Source organism: Aphelocoma coerulescens, chromosome 7, assembly GCF_041296385.1.
Source record: "Aphelocoma coerulescens isolate FSJ_1873_10779 chromosome 7, UR_Acoe_1.0, whole genome shotgun sequence".
Lineage (NCBI taxonomy): Eukaryota > Metazoa > Chordata > Aves > Passeriformes > Corvidae > Aphelocoma > Aphelocoma coerulescens.
The window spans coordinates 21,144,141-21,163,336 of NC_091021.1; the positions used below are offsets into that span (position 1 = coordinate 21,144,141).

The following is a 19,196-nucleotide window of genomic DNA, read 5'->3' on the forward strand; positions in this document are numbered from 1 at the left end:
AAATTAGAATAATTCAGAGATAGATGCCAGGAATTTCCTACAAAATACGTTTTCGTTCTGTTTGAGGCAGTATTTATAAAATACCTTAAAAAGAATAATTAGTAGATACTTTTTCTTGAATGCTAGCTATTTAAAACTCTACCTGTATAACTGGTGCACGTGCATTTATTTTACTGTATTTATAGTATAGTAGCCAACGTTCAGTGTGCTGCATGAACTTTACACAAAACTTTCCACCTAAATAAGAATTCAAATGCAGAGAATGACTAGGTGAACCAATTTACAATTCACATGCCTGAAATATACTCCTAGTCTCTTTGTAGCCTCTCAAATCTAGTTTGAAAAAAAATATTTCCACGACGAGAGAGTTTTTATTTTCTACCTATCTATATAAATCAGGTATCAGCTCAGTTGAAGACAACAGCATCACATTTAGTTTATGACAGTTAAATTACATTTAAAATCAAAATCAAACAGGAGTCTTCTTAGCTAAGGTATCATTTACTGCCATATCAAAGCATTTGTACTGCAGGATTTCCCCTTTATAGAAAAACATTAAGCAGCAGAAGCTGACAAATACTTTTGTGTTTAAAAATTTTAATCTTCAGCTATAGCTTTTCAATAAAATTAACTGTGAATTCCTTTAAATAAGAGCATCTGTTCTCTTCAATGAATTATTGATCTTTAACCACAGCAAGACTATAGCAATTAGCATACCTTCACTACAAAGTAATAGCTGATTTAGCTTCTGAAAAAATTAGCTGTCAGTCTTATCACAACGAACTGCCAGCAGATCCTGTGCATAATATTCAGATTCTGTCTTTACAAGTAAAGTAGGTGTCTTTTTAACCAAATTACCTCAGTTTAACATAAAACCTCTTCTTAGATGCCTAGAAAAATGGAAATCCCTTCCTGCAAGCATTAAAAAACTACTAGGTTTCAAATGCAAAAAATCAATACAATTTTTTTAGTGGGAAAGAACTGTAGGGAATCCTGAGAAAAACCTAAACAGACTTTTTTCCCTGATAAGCAATTGATTGGAAGACTTCAAATTTTTTTTTTTTGGATCTGCAGGAAGAAATTTGGAGTTGAGCACCAACACTTCACCTTTCAACCAGCCTGAGTGCTGAGCAAAATGAACAGACATACAGAACTGTAGTGTCACACCTAGACTTAATAAACATTTTTAAATACAGATGGCAAGGTGCAGCACTGTTCCATCCCCAAAACACCATCGGAACAGCTAGTCAGAGAAATGGGAAGTACAAACAAGTAAATTAGAATGCCTTGCAAAATCTGCTATGAAAATAGGAGATTATTACCAACAAAACCCCTAATAGCTCTACAATAGTCACAGAATGAAGCAACTCTAATACAGACAGACAGTGTTTCTAAAGTAAAACACAAATAGCATTGCAACAAAAACTGATTATCATTAAGTAGGCTGGTGCTTCCCCCACATTCCACGTGGGCTGCACACACAAACCTCCCGAGATGGGTCTGTGCAATCTCCAGGACATAACCTTGCCAGTTTCCTCTGATTTCTGTGTAACATCAGACAGTCCTTGTGAAACTTGCCCCAATTTGCACATCAAGAATTGAGTAAAGTTGTTTACATGATAAATGCATTTAAAAAATATAAAATTCACTTCTGCCAGTACCACAGGGTGCTGAGGACATTCTCCTGTGCAGGTTGGGGCATTTGGCTGCCTGGGCATGAGGCCAACCTACAGACCACAGCTGGTGGCCCTGAGAGAGGAAGGCAGCAGCAGACCCTGCTCACCCTTTCCAGGACCCTTTCTTCAAGTTCAGCCTCTTGCCCTTGGTCCCTGCTGGAGCTGTGCTCCCACTGCTGCAGCCCTGATGGGCCCAGCCAGGCACTGTCCTGACCCGGAGGGCTGACCACCCACCCGGCCGCCTGCCACCACGGGATCCCGGAGCTGCCTCTCCACCAGGCTCCCAATCCAGCCTGGCAGCCATCCCCAGGCCTGAGCTGCTCCATACTGCTGAGCTGCCCTCGGCTTCTGTCTCACCTGCTCTTTCCAAGCCTCCTGCTGCGCTGGCTGCTCCCCGGCAGAGCACCTGGACCTGACTGTCCCTTTCCAGAGCCAGCACCTGCTAAATCTTAGCAATGCTTTCCAGCTCCAAAGTGCCATTATTGGACTAATTAACCACATATCCACAGAGATGAAGAAAGGGAAACTGAATCCAGGTTTGTTCCCAGTCCCTGCTGTGACTCAAGGAATTACTCTTTGTACTTACATTTGTTTGGTTATTCCTCCTATTTTTTAACTTACCTATACTTGATACTCCATCCAACACACATTTATCTTTTTTCTCCAGAGCTATTACACTGGAAAAAAGGAAAACTTCACCAGGAAGCAGATTCCTGATACAACTTCCTTTGCTTTTCCTTTCCCTGATTATGTCTATTGCTACCAAAATATTTACTTCCGTTTTCTCTGACTACAAAGTTTCTTTTGGGAATCCCTGTATGGAATAGTTCGACAGGATTGCCTTCTTCCTGGATAAACCTTCAGGTTATGGGACTGGATAGCACCTTCTGCACCATCTAAGTTTCTCCTGAAATGCAAATCTTTCCAAGTTCAAGAGAACATAAACAATGGCTGAGGGAAAAATGGTCTTGTAGCTACACATATCTCAAAGAACTCTGATTACTGGTAACTAACATCTCTTGATCTCCATTTGATACACCACACACAGGCACTCACACAGCCCCTGGATCCCAGCAGCTATCCTCAGGTTATGTAAGTTTATGATATCTTATCACACAGCCGTTCACTAAAAACCAATTACCGTAGATCTCTCCTGTCAAGTGTGAGAGCAGCACTAACACTCCTCATGAAGGCACGGCTGGAGCTTGATGCACCAGTCTGTTCACCAGGCTACTGACTGCAGGCTCAGACATTTGCCTAAGACAAGCAGTGGCTACTGGCTGGCTCAGAGGCAGAAGAGCTATCACCTGACCTGTTAATGTTGTTAAGAGGTCAGGTCTCCCACAGCAAAATCTGAAAGATTGTTCCTTGGATGCTGAAACAAATTTCTCACACAGTTCTAGAAATAAGACCCTTATTCACAGTTCTGCTAGCAGGATCCAGGAAGGTATGTCACACATTAGATCTACTAGGTCTCCTGAATGGAAACAGACATTTTAACACCTTGTTTCTCAGCATCCCACATGTCTGTACAAAGATACTTGAAGCGGGAGGAACCTGGCTTGTAAGGCAGCAACAAGACTATGTGAATTTCACAGCCAATGCCAGTTCCGTGTGGCAACTCAGGATATCTGGGTGTTGTTACAAAATGTGTCACCATGGTCCCCAAGCAGATTAAACACTAATAGAGGAAAAAAAAATAGATGAATGAACTATGTATGACTTACTGGGGTGTACACAGCTACCTGGAAAAATCCTGCATGGTCAAAAAAACTGGAACCCACTGATGTTTGATTATGAAACCCAGGCCAAGGTTTCCTTAATTTGAAGTAGCTGGCATTGCCAGGAAATAACGTATGATTTATGACTGAAAACAAATGGAAAATGGATCTTTCTTTCTCACAAATGGTAGACAAATGCCATCATCTAGTCTTAAGAAATGCCTGTAGAATTCCAGTATTCTGAGGTTTAAGTAGTCTGAAGCTATCAAACAGGATGTGTGTGATACAGTTTCCATGAGTCTTTGGAAAAAAACCAAAACAACTCCACAGTCAAACAGCAAAGTAAAACTGCAGAAGCCATACAACAAGCTATTTTGGCTGCAATGCCCTACTGACTGCATTCAATGAAGCCTGAAGGGATGACACTTCAGGCTGGAGGAGGTGGTGGATAATTATGGGCAATGCATAATGAAAACACATCACCCTATATTTTGAAAATCAAAACTGCTTCAGGAAAGAATAGGATTAATTAACGATATCATTCATAAATTTTTACTCTTTAATAGAACCTTGAAGATTCTACTGTGTCTGAAGGAGCTGTACAATGTCTGGTCCAGTTCAGAACAGCAACAAACCAAGCCCTTTTTCATAAGGCACATCATACTAGTCAGGGGATCTGGCACTTGAATACATTCCTCCTGTTACATTAGGAGGATTTAACTATCAAGGAGCTGTAAGAACCACACTGAGATGCTCAGCTTGCAGACTGAGCTCTGGGTGGGAGGCCAGAGAAACAAGAGGCCATGAACTGCTAACTTTGGGATGACAAAGGGCACGAAGACTGATGATGCTGGGCCAGGTGAATGGACACTGAGAGACACAGCAGGAACTTATTAATAACAAAGGAGAGGAAGTCAGGTGACACCAGCGAGGTGGATGGACACAGAGAGGGCGGCAGGAGCTGAAGACTCAGGAGGAGAAGCAAGACTTTCCCACGCAGGGACTGTGAAGGTGCAAAGCCCAGGGGTTCCTTTGCTGGGGGTCCCTCCTCAGAGACACCAGCTTGAACTGTTTCTGTGTTACTGCACCAGGAATAAATGGCTTTACAGACATGTGAGGCTCTGCTGTGGACAACCTGGGGTGGGACTGGTGAAGAAACCCGGCCTGGCCGTGTGATGGGGCTGTGCTGGGGGTCCCGCGGGACCTGCCGGGTCCCTGGAGCCGCCTGCTGTGAAGGGGCTCCGGTCCCAGCTGTGGAAGCGTGGCCTTGGGAGTGTGACTGCCAGAGCCTCAGGAATGGGCAGACTGGGAAGTTCCATCAACGGGGCGAGTGGGGAATGACTACACTGCTTATTGCACTGCTGAAGGCCAAAACCAGCTTCCTTAGTTTTAAGACAAACAGTAATGCAGCAGCCATTATAAATAAGTTTTTCTTTACTCCTTGATAAACAAAACCATGGAAAACCAAACCTTTCCTCTTAAAAATAGAGGTAGAGAGTTCATGTGAAATAAAGTAAGATTAAAACCAAAACCAACCAACTAAAAAAAAAAACAAAAAAAACAAAAAAAAAACCACCACAACAACAACAACAACAACAAAAAAAAAACCCACACCACAGAAACCTCCACAAAAATAGTGCCAGGTGAGAACAAAACTGAAAAACATATTCAAGGCAGACTAATTTCAAGCTCTTAGAAATGCAAGTTACATAAACTTCAAGTTTCTCAGACTCTCACCCACTTACCAACATCCAATTTATATTCCTTCAATCAGCTCAAAAGTATAGTCATCTGCCTTCAGTCAAAGCAGAAGTCATATAATAAATGACACAAAAAGAGATAAAAAGGTAAGCAAGGAACTTTTGCACAAGAGTATACATGGATTTCCATTAACTCATCTGTGACTATCTCATAAAGCAGCTTTCTACCATGGAAATTATTTCCAATTTTGCTTATTTGCATACCAACTAAGTCAGGTAAGCTCTTGCCAAATCCGGAATTGACTTCTCATAACTAAATAACAGTACAAAACCTAAAACATTAGACTTCAAAAACAAGCTTCTCTTGAACCATAACCTATGCTTCATGACTGAAAGGCAAATTTAAACAAACCTGAAAAAGTTTACTAACCCATTTTTGATTAGCATAAATAAAAATTCTTGGTTTTCAGCCATATCTGCTCCAGTGATGGTGGTATAGCACAGTAAGGGGAAAGAGGAGGTACTACCCATTTTGAAAGGAACACAGACACAGACTGACAGCTAGGTCAGGGAGGAACACCACTTTTCACTGCTATGACACAGGCACCTTATGAGATTTTACTTAGTCACCACAGCTGACTACCTGAAAGATTAGTAAGAGCTCTTTTTCTGCTTATTTTGCAGGCAAGAGTTTCTTCTTTTATTTATATTCCTCTTCCTCTACTAATGCACTGACTTGATGAAATCTTTAAGCTTAATAAAATGTGCAGAAACATAAATGTGTGAAGCCAAATATTATGAGCTTAGGCAGCTATACCACAATTAGTTACAAACAGTAAAGGTGGAAAAACATTAAGAACAGGGATAATACCTAAATACATTTCCTCCAAACATTTGATGCTTACCCCAACTGTGGGCATTTCTCATTTTTCCAAGAGTAAAATTAAAAATCGACTAGATTTAGATAAATTTCGCCCCGAGTGTTATAATCCTGGTTTCAACCGTATGCACAGTGTCCTAATCCTACTAATTTGGTTCTTCCTGACAAGTTTCTGCTCCCTCTACCCAGCCCAGCTTCATTCATGGGTCTACAGTTACCCTATCTTCAGCCTCACCTATTGGTCATATTCACATTCATTCATATTGGTCACTAAAAGTAGCCTCTAGACTTTTATCAGGGATTGTGGGGCTGCCCACAATCAGTTCACACAGATTACCAGAGAGGTCACAAGGCTACAACGATACCTAAAAGTCATGTTTCTTCTGTATTAGATTTTGGATTTTGCCCCATGTGCCACATGTATCCATGTGCCAACCAGTGATCAAATGAGGTCTCAAATGGTGAATCAGGTCCTCAAGTACATTATACCAACAAAACATTTTTTTTTCATAACAATTTCTAGTGTAAAAAATTAACATTGTTTTACATTTCTACCAATGAAAGTACTACATTTTTAAGTACACTTGTGCAAAATTTAACTCCATACGTCAGTGAAGGAGCTCCTCCTTTGTCCCATGCATACTTTTAAGAAAGGCCATGCACTGTTGCTATCGATAATACTCACTGTTCTTCCCCAGTGCTGCTGATGCACAGCTCACCAAAACCGACACGGGAAGAGCATCCAAGGAAATCATGTCCAATTCATAAGGACATGTGATTAACCAGTACTAGCAGCCTTTCAATACAACCACTTCCTTGGGGCCATTCTCATACCTGTTCCATGTATGGTTTTGTCCTAGTGTGCTTGTTTTTGTTTTAATAATATAATTGACTCTTTAAAGAAAAATCACCATTGTACATGAAACAAACATAAGAAGTTATGCATCACATAAAGATTAAACATCTTTAATCACAAAAGATGAAGAGTACGGCATTAAGCTAAGCTATTGAATAAATAGGAAGCATATATAAAGCTTGTAAGTGACAGAGCTGTTAAAAAAAGGAGGAAAAAATTATATGAAAGATCAGTTGCTTTTTCAGAAACTCAGAGTGTGCCTAATTTTTCTCCTTGTAAAATGAAATTATTTACCTTTTTGCTCCATCATAGCTAAGGAGAACTTCAAAATGTACATAATTTTGCTGATAAATTAAAATGTCCTCATTCCCCAAGTGACAGGAAACTCAGCTGCACCAAAGAAAGCAGTGTTCTGCAAAAATCGACCTGTGCCTTCACATACAGATCTGCAAATGCATTCTTGAAGAGAACACTCACTTGGCAGGGAACAGGAGTCTAGTCCCTATTTCCAAATCAATCTTGTGAACAGGAAAGCCCATCTACCCCTACACACAAGCAAGTGCCCCAATATTAGAGTGTTATGCCCCATTTCATCCAATAGCATCCAAGAGAAATGGCAGGCCCTTGCTCAGCACTCTCTTCCCAACATTATTTTATAGCTTGTCCATTACATTGTATCTCTGAAAGATGCAGGTGTCAATTTCAACACTTTCAGGCCGAGAAAAAACAGTAACCAAGTCTCTAATTTTCTTAGGAACTGCCCTCAACTACAACAAACAAGTACGTGTCTATCATTAGTACAAGAGAAAATCCTATTATGCTAAGGGTTCACCCATAGAAAAGAGATCAGTGCTTTGGATTTCCAGTGAACAGAGCTGACTGTACTCTAAAGCTCATAAATTCAGACAACCTACAATGCTAGTATGTCCATTTCAGCAAGGTGGGAGCCCCAGTGAAATGCAGGATGACTGAATTTCTCTTTGCATGTTTTGCAGACACAAGCTCTACTGACTATGTTAAAAACACAGTAAGCATTACTTTAAAAGTTGTAGCTGCAGAGAGACATCAAATGGATTTTCTGACTTGCAAATGTCTTTTTAATCACCATCAGTACAGCAGCAGGCCTGCAAGAAAACGCTTAGCAGAATCACGAACTTTGAAGGAGCCATACCAACAGAACGTCAGGGTTGGCATTGAAAAACAGGATAGTCAACAACCAGGAATTAATTTAAACAGCTTTCTCAAGACAAGTCAAACAAGGAAAGACAAAAAAAATTGTCACTGGGCAGAGAGAGCTCTTTTAAGACAGATCAGCTTCTCAAGAGAGGTTCTGGAAGAATCCCAAAGTTGTCATTAAAACCAAAAATCCTCACTTCTTACATAAACTGTTAAGCCTTAGGCTAGGAACGATTTTCAAAGCAGTGACAGAGTCTGCTTTATTTTGAATAATTGTGAGTAGATAATAATTTTTGGTGAAGTTAATGAGCAATAGAAGCTGAGAACGGGCTTTCCTTTGGTGTTCAGACATACAAAATCGGAAAGTCATATGCAATGAGAAGTCATTCAAGCTCTCCTTTATTTAGAACAATTGTTTATATTCAGTATGTCTGTAAGAGAGGTGCAGACAATGGCCTCCACTGTCTTCCTACTGTATCCCTTACAGATCTTATTATACAAACTCAATCAAAAACTGTCTGAAAAACCTGTCCAGTCAGGTAGCTGTGTCCAGTGATGAGAGATACAGCTCGAACGTAACTAGAGGGACTCGGGTGGAAGAAATCTGCCTTTGATGATCAGATGGTTCCTATCTGACAGGTAGGTGGTATGATGAAACAAAGATGGCACCAAAGATGGTACCCTTATACAGCTACATCAAATAGGGAAAATACTGACGTTTGGCCATCAGACAATCCCTTCAGTATCTCTGCTGTATATTGGATATGTAGAAATACAGTGTACAGCACAAGTCAAACACATGTCTTTGTAACCAAGCTGACTTCTCTATTAGCACGACCATTAGCACTTCCCTGGGAGTTACAAGGGAACAGTTCTAAAACAGGCCTCACCTGTAAATAGATTAAGTATAAAAGGGTAAAGGGTATTATTCACTAAATGTTATGGATTGAAATATAATAGGAAAAGTTCATTATAAACTGGAAGACACAGGAAAGCCATCTCAAATATTTTATCACATGAATGACTCTTTTTTGCTATTTTAACCTACTAATGAACAGTTCTGACCAAACACTTTCACAAGCAACATGAAAAATATCCATTTTGGAACAACTTAAAATTCTAGAGGAATGCTGATCACTCTATACAGATTGAAAAGATTAATTCCCTAATTATTACTAAAATTAGACTAAATATGAATTTAAATCTGTTTTAAATATATTTTTTTTAAATCTAATTGTGAGATGCATGCAATTCAAGATATTCTAATAAACATTATATTTCATTCTAGGGACACAATATGGTAAGAGAACAGAAAAACAGGCAATTTTAGCTATATTCATGGGGCTTTCCTCCTCTCTGACTGACATTTACAGATTGATCTTTAACATCCCTTAAGGAAAACAATAGTTTTGCAAATAATTAAGTTGCAAATTAATTAATAATGCATTCATTTCACAGATAATGTATCACTATAAAAGCTACAATTTTTCCATATCTTAATAGGAATTTTAGTCACACCCAGGATCAACAGCAGTATGAGTAGAGTGTTTCATCAGTAGTATAACATACTGACAAGAAAGCCTGAAAGTGATCAATTCAGGAGCTATTCTAAGTCTTTAAATTACCTTCATTAAGCACAAAACATGTTAGTAATTTTTTTTAATATCGGCATTTTTATCAGACTGCTACTAAAAAGAAGACTGAAGTAATCACTTTTATTCAGTAGTTATTCTTAAATTTAATCCACACTGCATTCTAGAAACAAAAGTGGGAATTTTCTTTAAAATCCCTCTTCATAAGAGAGGTATCACAACCAAAGAACTCAGCAAGAGCATGGGTTCGGTGCAATCATGCACTGACACCTAGTGAATGCTTGCAGTTAGGAAATCCTGTTGCTTATCTCCTCATTGCCCATGCACGACAAGTGTTACCAACACACTCATACTGACAAGATGCTTCAAACACAAGGTTTCCCTCCTTCCAATTAGGGAGACATCAGGATGCGCAGTCTTTCTTGTACACGAGCGTGAGAAGACACATACAGTATCTGACCTGCTCAAAAAGGTGTATGTCCCTGTAAATGAGTCACTACTTTTTTTATTTCTCATGCATAATGGCAGCCTAGTGACTAGTGCTCAGTATGGCAGTGAGGACAAGCACACAGACAAGTTCTTCGAGACGAGATGGATTTTGCAAACCCCCAACTCCACTCGGGGAGTCAGCTGGCTGCACACACAGCACAATTGTTTTCTTTCCATTATGCAGCAGATGGTGCTGGAGATGATCTGAAAAGCCCTTAAATGTGAACGGCACATGCAGAGAAACAGTGGAGACTGCAACCAGAGGATTTATAGCTGAGAACAATCTGGGGTCAGTGATTATGTCATCACATTGTCACTCCTAATGCGTCTCAACAGAGATGCAGAAGCTAGCTGTTCAACCCATTTATCGAGCTTCATGCAGAATCACCAGCCTCACATCCTCACCAGAAACAACAAAAAGTGCCTGACATTGTTACTCAACTCTTATTCTTTAATTGCATTTAAGAGATCCCTTTTTCTAAACTTTTTGCATTTCTTCAGCCTAAAACCCAAGGTAGCAACTATCTGTTCTCTTGAATTCTCAGGGAGCACTGGACAAATTACTCAGTGAAAAACTGCACTGCCTAATATTACAAGCAAAGCCAGAAAAATAAATGCCAAAATAAGCCTTCAAGCTCTTACAAGTGGGTTGAGGTTGTGTTGGAAGGCTGGGGAGGAGGGGCAATGCAATACACTGCCAGATGCTGTCCATCACCGTAAATCTTTTCAGACCCATGTTCAAAATTCCAGTTTTCATAGCTTGATTTTCTTGCATTTCCAAACAGAATGTTCCAGAATCACATACACCATCATAAATTAAATACTACTGCAGCCTGTAAGCATTTTTCCAATACTGGCACTGAATTGACTTTGGTGGAAGTCAGTTGGAAGAAAAAGTTAAAATTAGTCATTCCAGAACTTCTAGCTTCACTTGAAAAAAAATTATGTACATCCAGGGTATTCATGCTTGGCTCTGGATGCTAAGCTCAATTTCTCTCTCATGTATATACAAGTTATTTTGTTATAGCTATAATGTACATAGGTGATAGCAGTAGTGAAAAGTCTTTTACCAATGAGTATTTGGACAAAGTTATTACCTAAACACTAGGTTGCCCTACTCCTGTACGATCCTTCTCCAGCAGAACTGCTTGTCTTTGGATGAGTAGCTTCAGTAGTAGAGATCAAAGTGGTGTTTTTTCCTTTTCATGATTCCATAATAATCCCACATCTGTGTGTGGTGACAGTGGCAGGGGGAAGCAGAAGTCTCCCTACCCAAACCGTGAAGACCAGCAGGAAACTGGCAGCTGACATTACTTTCCAAATTTGTTTTTAATACATCTCTAAATAACCTTTCACATGTCATGAGGATAAATTTCTTAAATGTACTACTCAGAGGCTTTTATAACTTAAGTTTACCTAGTTTACCCGTGCTGTTTTTCAGCAACTGCATAATTCCCATTTTCTTTTTTACCAGTTACAAAACAAAACAACCCAAGCTAAACAGTGGGGTTACGGAGAGAACTTGACACATCTGAGTAACTGGCTTCTTATTTTGGAACGAATGCTCAGAAGGAAAAACAACAACACCCAAAACCTATCTAACTTAGGCAAATGATCCAAGCAGAGTTACTCTATCAAGGCTTATACTACAACTACTTGGCTCAGGATACATCCCGAACATCTCATATCACTTGTGCTCATCGGAGATGGTGAGGGACAGACACTGAAAAAGACACCAAATTATTGCCACTGTTAATAAATTTTAGTCTGTGAAACAAGTGCAGTATTTTGAGACCCTTCACTTTAAAAACCTAGTGTGTAAGTCTGTTAAAGAAGTAAATATTTTATGAATGCCTCTTGGAAACAAGTTAAAGCCAAAGTAAACATTAGCAGAAGCCAACACAAATCTTGAGCAACTTAAACTCTCATTACTGTTTATAAGTATCTACAATGTTCACAAATACATAAACATAGAAATTTCTAGGTATGTACAGGGCTCTCCTGTTTGTTGAGACTGTATATGGAAGACAACATGTTTTTCTATCCTATCATTACAGTAAGGCTTGAGAATTTTTCCATCATCTCTTATACGATGTTAAAAATTAGAACAGGTAACTGTATTCTTGTCAAACAGGAATTCACATTTAGGTGTAAATATATGGCCAAAACACAGATTATTAAGGGGAGGGACATGACGGGGAACAGCAGGGTGCCTGATCAGCTTTCAAGGATCAAAATTTCTTCTGTAATAAAGAGTATTTATACCCCCTCAAACCAGTATCCTGCTTTGCCGTTCAAAAATCCTTGTTGCCATGGGAACTGCAAAAGAAGCCAGTTGTGACATAGGAAGGCTATAACAGAAACAAGTCTGCTGTGAAATGACCAACAGTCTAGGGTTTTGCATGAAAAATGCTTGAATAGTTTTAACCTGAAAACAAAATGCTGCCTCAAATCTTACTTCTAAATCCTCCTTCCACAAATATTTTGCAAATTTTCACTAAAACCTGATCATATAGATAGATATTGTTTATACAAAATGAGGCAAATTTGTGTTTCATATCTACTACATCCAGTGCAAAAATACCTACTTCCATATGTGCCTTTTCCAGATATATTTGGTACAAAGTGTACATTAGTGATTTACATTACTGTACTTTGTGTAGAGGGACTGAGCAAAAAGATCTCAAAAAACCAGAAGACACAAAAGACTAAAGCACACACATGCAAAAAAATACAGCATAAGACAAACTATATAAAGCAAGACTTCTAATGCAATTGTTTAAGAGTATTTCAAGGTTATACATGCAATTTGCCCTTTGTATCTGTGTTCTCACCACGTAGCAAACAACAGTGCTTGATTACTAAACTAGAACATCATGCCTTTTGAGAAGGCTGTTGGCACTTCAAAGCAAAGTGAAAAAGCAGTGTCAAACCCAGTCATGCAATTCCCACTTGAACACAAACAGTTCACAGAAGTGTGAATAAAAAAACCCAACAGGATGATGATCAAGGGATCCATGTAATAACATGGAATGCATACTTTCAAACATAACCCTTTCAGCACCCCATTGTAATCTTATCGAGACATTAGATTTATTTCCCTGTCAAATATGTGTACAATACAAAACGTCTTGAGAACACCACATGATAAGCACTGCACTGAAATGATGTGACCTCTAGGTCATATATGCCGATTTGTGACACAAAAATGAAGTTGGGGAGAATCCTGAAGAAAACAGTTTTGCAAAACAGTTACCTGCAAAGACTGCTTCTATATGTCAAAGCAGTCTCATATGTGTATAAAATATCTTTTAACACTATAACTACTTAAGCATCAGATTATGACAAACTAATTTAAAAAGGATCCTTCGAAACTAGGTACAAGTCTTATCTGCAGACTGGCTCATGGTTCCAGATTGCTTTGCGGAACCATCAATTAGGAAATACATACTTTTTTATCTGTTCTAACAACACTTGCTTATCAGACAGCACATTATACAGAATGTATTATCACTGAAACCAATTAGTTTGGATTACCTCCATTTCATCCCCCTCCCTGGAGTGCAGATAAGAGCAGCTATCTCCAGTTTGGCCATGCCCATTCTCCTTTTTGACCTAGCCTGCACACTCTGGCACAGAACTGCACAGGTCTTGCAAAATGCTTGGACAAATCATCAAGTAACTGAGGATATTGAGAGTAATGGAAGGCATTCCCAACAGAGAGGGTATTTGCCTGGGAAATGGGAAATGCACCAGGCTTTTCTTTTTTACCTGTCAAAGCCATACAGCAAACAAGATGAGGGGGAGGGGGAGCAGCAACACCTGCATCTTTATTAAGGTTTAAAAAAGTATTTAAACTGGCCTCAGGAAGTCAAGCAATTTACAACACCAGTAACCAGTGAACCAGTTCAGTGTGAAAAATTTTGAAGGTAAAATTTTACTTTCAGAATAGTGTGGCATTATTCATTTGACAAGTTTTTAGAATTAGCAAAAATATAAGCTTCCTTAAATGGGTTGTGGGGTATGAAAGTAACTAATATAGTACAATGATGCATACTAGAAACAGCAAAAAACAAAGGAAAATATAAAATCTTCTAGATCATTTTACATGCATGTATCAGTCCTTCACTTAACACTGCATCTATGTGATGAATTCTTTTCCCAGTAACACAAATGCTCTGTTTTTCTCAGATTCATACACACATTAGAAAGATATCTTCACTGCCAGAGACATCTGTGAGAGACTGAAAAGACTGATGTCTAGAGACATCCTGGGGCACATGTATGAGGGGGCAGGTCAGTCCTTGCCTTCTCCACACCCCCCCCACCCCAGAGCCTGTAGCCCAGCCCTGCAGTGGCTGCCAATCTGGCACAGGGGAGGCAATGCTCCACACCCCACCCCTGGAGCCCCTAACCCAGCTCCTAAGTGGCCAAATGACCAGAAGTCCCACGTGGGGGAAGGGCTCAGGAAGGCCAAGGGGTATTTAAGGCCAAACACAAGGCAATCAGATGTCTTGACCATACTTCCTCTTGGAATTTTTATCTGAATACCACTGGAATCCAGGAGTTCGTACCTATACGTGTCCTTTTCTGCATCTTTTTTGTCTTTCTTCTTCTAATTCCCTCTTCTTGGAATTTTTGAGTAACTTAGAATTGAACTGGCTTAGAGTTTGCCGAGTTGAATGGGCCAAGTTAATGCTTTAAGAAGTGTTTTATATTGATTGAATGCTGCATTAAACCCTTTGTCAAAGTTTCTTTGATTTTCTAAAGTTGCCAATAAAGTTTTTTTGTTGTTTTTACCTCTTGAGAATACCTTGTCAGTATTTCTCCTGTAACTTAGAGTACACGAACAACCATGAGCCCTTTTAAATGTCTCATCGAGCCAGTTGCTTGGGGCCTTTACAGCATCCAAACCTTCTTATCCCCTGGCTCACTGTTTCTCTAAATTAGTGTGCTGGGACTGGCCGGGAGAGAGTTAATTTTCCTCACAGCAGCTGGTGTGGTGCTGTGTTTTGGATTTGTGCTGGAAACAGTGTTGTTAATTCCAGGATGTTTTTGCCATTGCTGAGCAGTGCTCCCACAGAGCAAAGGCATTTTCTGCTCCTCACACATCCCACCAGTGAGGAGAATGGGAGTGCACAAGGAGTTAGAAGGGGACACAGCTGGGAGAGCTGCCCCTAGCTGACAACAGGGATATCCCCACACCATATGGTGTCATACTCAGCACACAAACCTGGGGGAAGAAGGAGGAAGGGGGGATGTTTGGAGTGACAGTGTTTGTCTTCCCAAGTCACCATTACGTGTGGTGGAGCCCTGGCTGTCCTGCAGATGGCTGAACACCTGCCTGCCCATGGGAACTGGTGGATGAGTGCCTTGTTTGGCTTTGTTGTGTGAGTGGCTTTTCCTTTACCTACTGAACTGCCTTTTCCTCAACCCACAAGTTTTCTCACTTTTACCTTTCTGATTGACTCCCTCATCCTGCTGCTGGAGTGAGCAAGCAACTGTGCAGCATTTAGTTGCCAGCTGGGGTTAGACCAAAACCATCAGTCACCATCAGCCACCTGTAGAAGATTCCCCTACAGAAAGTAAACCAAACCACAGTTCAGCCCCATTCACCCCCCCTTCACTTGGAACAAATAGACTGATGTAGTACATCCGTGCAGTAACATCTGTCTGTGGTTAAAGCAAGCTGAGCTATCAGTGTGACAAGTGCCAAACTAGGCTGTCTGCTGCTCTGTAGCATCTCTACAAGGCCATTTGTTTCCAAAACACAACAATTTACAATAGTGAATGTGTGTTGTAACACACATAACAGCCTCCTGCAGTTGCTTATTGCTTATTCCCTCCATGGCTGTTGCTATGCAATCCCAGAGGCAGGAAATAATTTTAAATTGTCATTAGAACAACCTGACAGAATCAAAAATCTAAACAGTCAGACACAAGACCTATCAAAAAGATAAATTCACAGCAAGGTACCACTGCATGCTGCAAACACTTCTCAGACTATTACACGAGTAAGGGTCCCCAAAGAGTGCAGAAGCCAGTCTACATTCAAGCACTTTATATTCCATATATACTACCTAACCCAAAATACAGATTTCCCAAGGTTCAACCAAACTTCTACCACATATTGCAGAGAGTTCTATTTATTTCACAGTAAAAGCTAAATAGATCTAAAAAGCTTTACGATACTTCGGAACACTTTAAAATAAAGCATGCTTAGTCACAAAATATCCCTCCACTTTTTCTCATTTTATTGCATTCTCTAAAACAAATTATGATGAGATTTTTAGTGACTAGTGAGGGATGTTGCTGAGCTAACCTGAACTATTGTTCAAACACTAAACACATAAATAATATACTGAAACAATAGCCACAGGTAAGAACAGGCATACAATTTTCCTTACAGTCAATTTTTAAAAGCTGTATTTTAGAGATTACTTTAACCTGCTTTCCTCTGACAAGAATAAACAGTACAGAAGTTATTCTGGATTCACCTTAGGGTATGCCACTCCAGCATCTTTGCCCTTGGGTCTTTATTTATGTTGCCACTTTTCAGGGTAAATAAACTAAAAATTTACAAATCTCTTAGAGCTTTATTTTTTACACACACACTATACAAAAATTCGTTCTCCGATTTGCACACTGATAAAGTAAGGGTGACAAATGCGGATATGAAATCTTTTGTGGCAGACTTTGTTAGCAATCTTTCCCCAGTAAAACATATCCTCATTCAAAACGCTGCAATATATGGTGGGTATAATTAACCATTAAGTGTGAAAGAACATGGGAAACTGAGCATGTTTTTCAGCCTGAAGCAATCTGTTCATTATTTAGCTCTACTAGCCTGCGTCAGCCACTGCCTCTTACAACTGCGTGTCTTCCTGTCTACTTAGATCAGAAGATGTTTTAGATGAAGAATAAACTGGAGGTATCTTGTCGCTCCAGAGTTTGCTGTCCTGAGTGGAGATAGAACACAGTTTCTCACACAGGACTTGCACGGTCTCGCAGCACCACAGGACCTATCCAGAACCACAGACTACACAGAAGTTCCCTGAGACGCTTCCCATTTTCTCCGCTATGCCGGGGCCAGCTGGGGCTACCCCAGCTCTGTCCGTGCCCTCCGTGCAGCGATGCGGCCAGGCCCGGGCGCTGCTGTGTGCCGCCAGCCAGGCCGACACCCCCACACACCGAGGGGCTCCGAGCCGACGGGCGCAGCCGGGGCTGAAAGTGCTGGGCCAGCGGCAGCACCGAGGGACAGCGAAAACCCAGGGAGCCCTAAAGGGGTGCCGCGGGCCACCTCACCTCGCATCCCTTTACGCCTCAGGTGTCGCAAACGCCAGGAAAGACAGGCGGTCTTACAGGCGAGGATCCGATGTGGGGACAGCCGCTCCCTCCCGGTGACTCACAAACGCAGACGCCAGTGGGGTTTGTTCTCCTCGCCCGGCTCTCCCAGTTCCTGCGCTGCCAGCGGGTGCGCCGGGCTCCGCCGCCTCTGCGCTTGCGGGTCCTCACCTGAGCCACCGGTATTCCAGCGCTTCCTGTCGCCTCCCAGGTTCGCCGGCCGGCCCCGCGCCGGCAGCCGCGGCCAACAGGGACGCCGAGCCCCCGCCCTCCATCGCCGGCACAGAGGGCGGCGTGCGGCGCTTTCCCCGCTCCGGGGCGGGGTGACCCCGAGCCGCTCCCGCGGGCCGCTCCGCCCTCCCCGGGCCAGCCCGGGGCGCTGCTCGGCCCCCGCCTCCCGCCCGGGGCTCGCGGTGCCCGGGAAGCGGCCCTGCCCGCGCGGCCCTGCCCGCGCTCCTTCACCTGCACTGCGGGCGCTCTCGGGGCGGCGGCCGCCGGGAGGGAGCGGGCGCGGGGCCGGGGCAGCACCGAGCGGCCGCAGCCGCAGGCACAGACCGCGGGGGGATGCTGTGGGGACACGCCCGGCCTGCGCGAGTGTCCCATCTGTCAGCTACAGATTTGTTTACAAAACAAACAACAAAGGGAGGGGTACCCAAGCAAAACCACAGCGGCTTGTTGTCTGAGGTAATTAATTTTTTTCTTTGTGCTAGTCTTGTGTTAAGTACAAACCCCTCTCAGACACATACTGATTGTTTTCAGTCTAAGTCAGACAAATATTTATGTACCTGCATTTTTTTTCAAGACTTTTCCCTCCACAAAACCAACCAAACCAACACGAAACTTGTCCTTTAATTACACGATTTTGGATTCTCTCATCTCTCCCTATCTTACACCCTGCCCTGACAATTGTTTTTTCACAGCTGAGGTGAAGAATCTAACTAAAACACTGCAGCCTAAGAGCTCACTGCACGAGTGTCGTGATAGGCATTTTTAGAGTAAACAATCTCAACAGACCATCAGTGGTTGAAAATTGTGGAGAGAAGGGACGTAGGGCATGCACCATGCTACTGTTCCATTGCAAGTGTTTCTGCTGGGGTGCACACCCAAAGCTCGGAGTTATACATCACACATATCACTGGGTACATCTGGTTTTCTCTATACTCTTCAGAGGATCTGATGTAGAGTGCACATCTGCACATCTATGATGATTATTAGAGATTGTGCTTTCAATTTGTTCAGTGTAACTTTCATGGCATTACTTCAAATTTACAACAGGGAGAAGTTCTTTTAAGAAATAGCAGTCAAATATGATTGCTACCTAAAATTTGTCTCTCATGTCTTAGCACAAAATAATGTTATACTTTGAAAATAATGTGATGAATATTTTTGTCTTTATAACACAAAGATAATTCTTCACTTCAAATGTAAAATATAGTTGAAATGATACCTACATTGCAGCCGTGGTAGCTAGAGACTTTAACATCTGTTCTTCTAGTTGTCTCAGAATATGAAAAAGGTATGAAGAAAGGATTGAAGCATCATGAGCTCTTAGACATTATCCTACTAGGATCCTGAGTAAGATTAATAACCTGAAGAGTGTAAGTGCAAATCATGTTTAAGATCTTTCAGAAAGCATACAGCTTCATTTTTTTTTACTTTTCACAAATCTATTTCTAACCTTTTATTTATTCATATTTTATTTTCATAGCACCTCTTGATATCCAGTAGTTTTTAGTGGGGAAAAAAAAGACAAAACCATTAA

The 19,196-nt window shown here is 41.2% G+C and overlaps 1 protein-coding gene across 3 annotated transcripts in view; it reads right to left on the reverse strand.

The window, feature by feature from the left end:
- CSRNP3 (cysteine and serine rich nuclear protein 3) overlaps positions 1 to 17,707 on the reverse strand; it is a 108,016-nt gene extending 90,309 nt beyond the window's left edge. The window contains exon 1 of one of the 3 annotated variants that reach the window (XM_069020784.1): positions 17,453 to 17,707. The gene's annotated coding sequence lies outside the window, so the exon portion shown is untranslated. Of the gene's footprint in view, positions 1 to 17,395 lie in introns of all 3 variants that reach the window. The other 2 variants (XM_069020781.1, XM_069020780.1) reach the window with 2 other exon arrangements.
- Between the last annotated feature and the right edge of the window lie 1,489 nt (positions 17,708 to 19,196).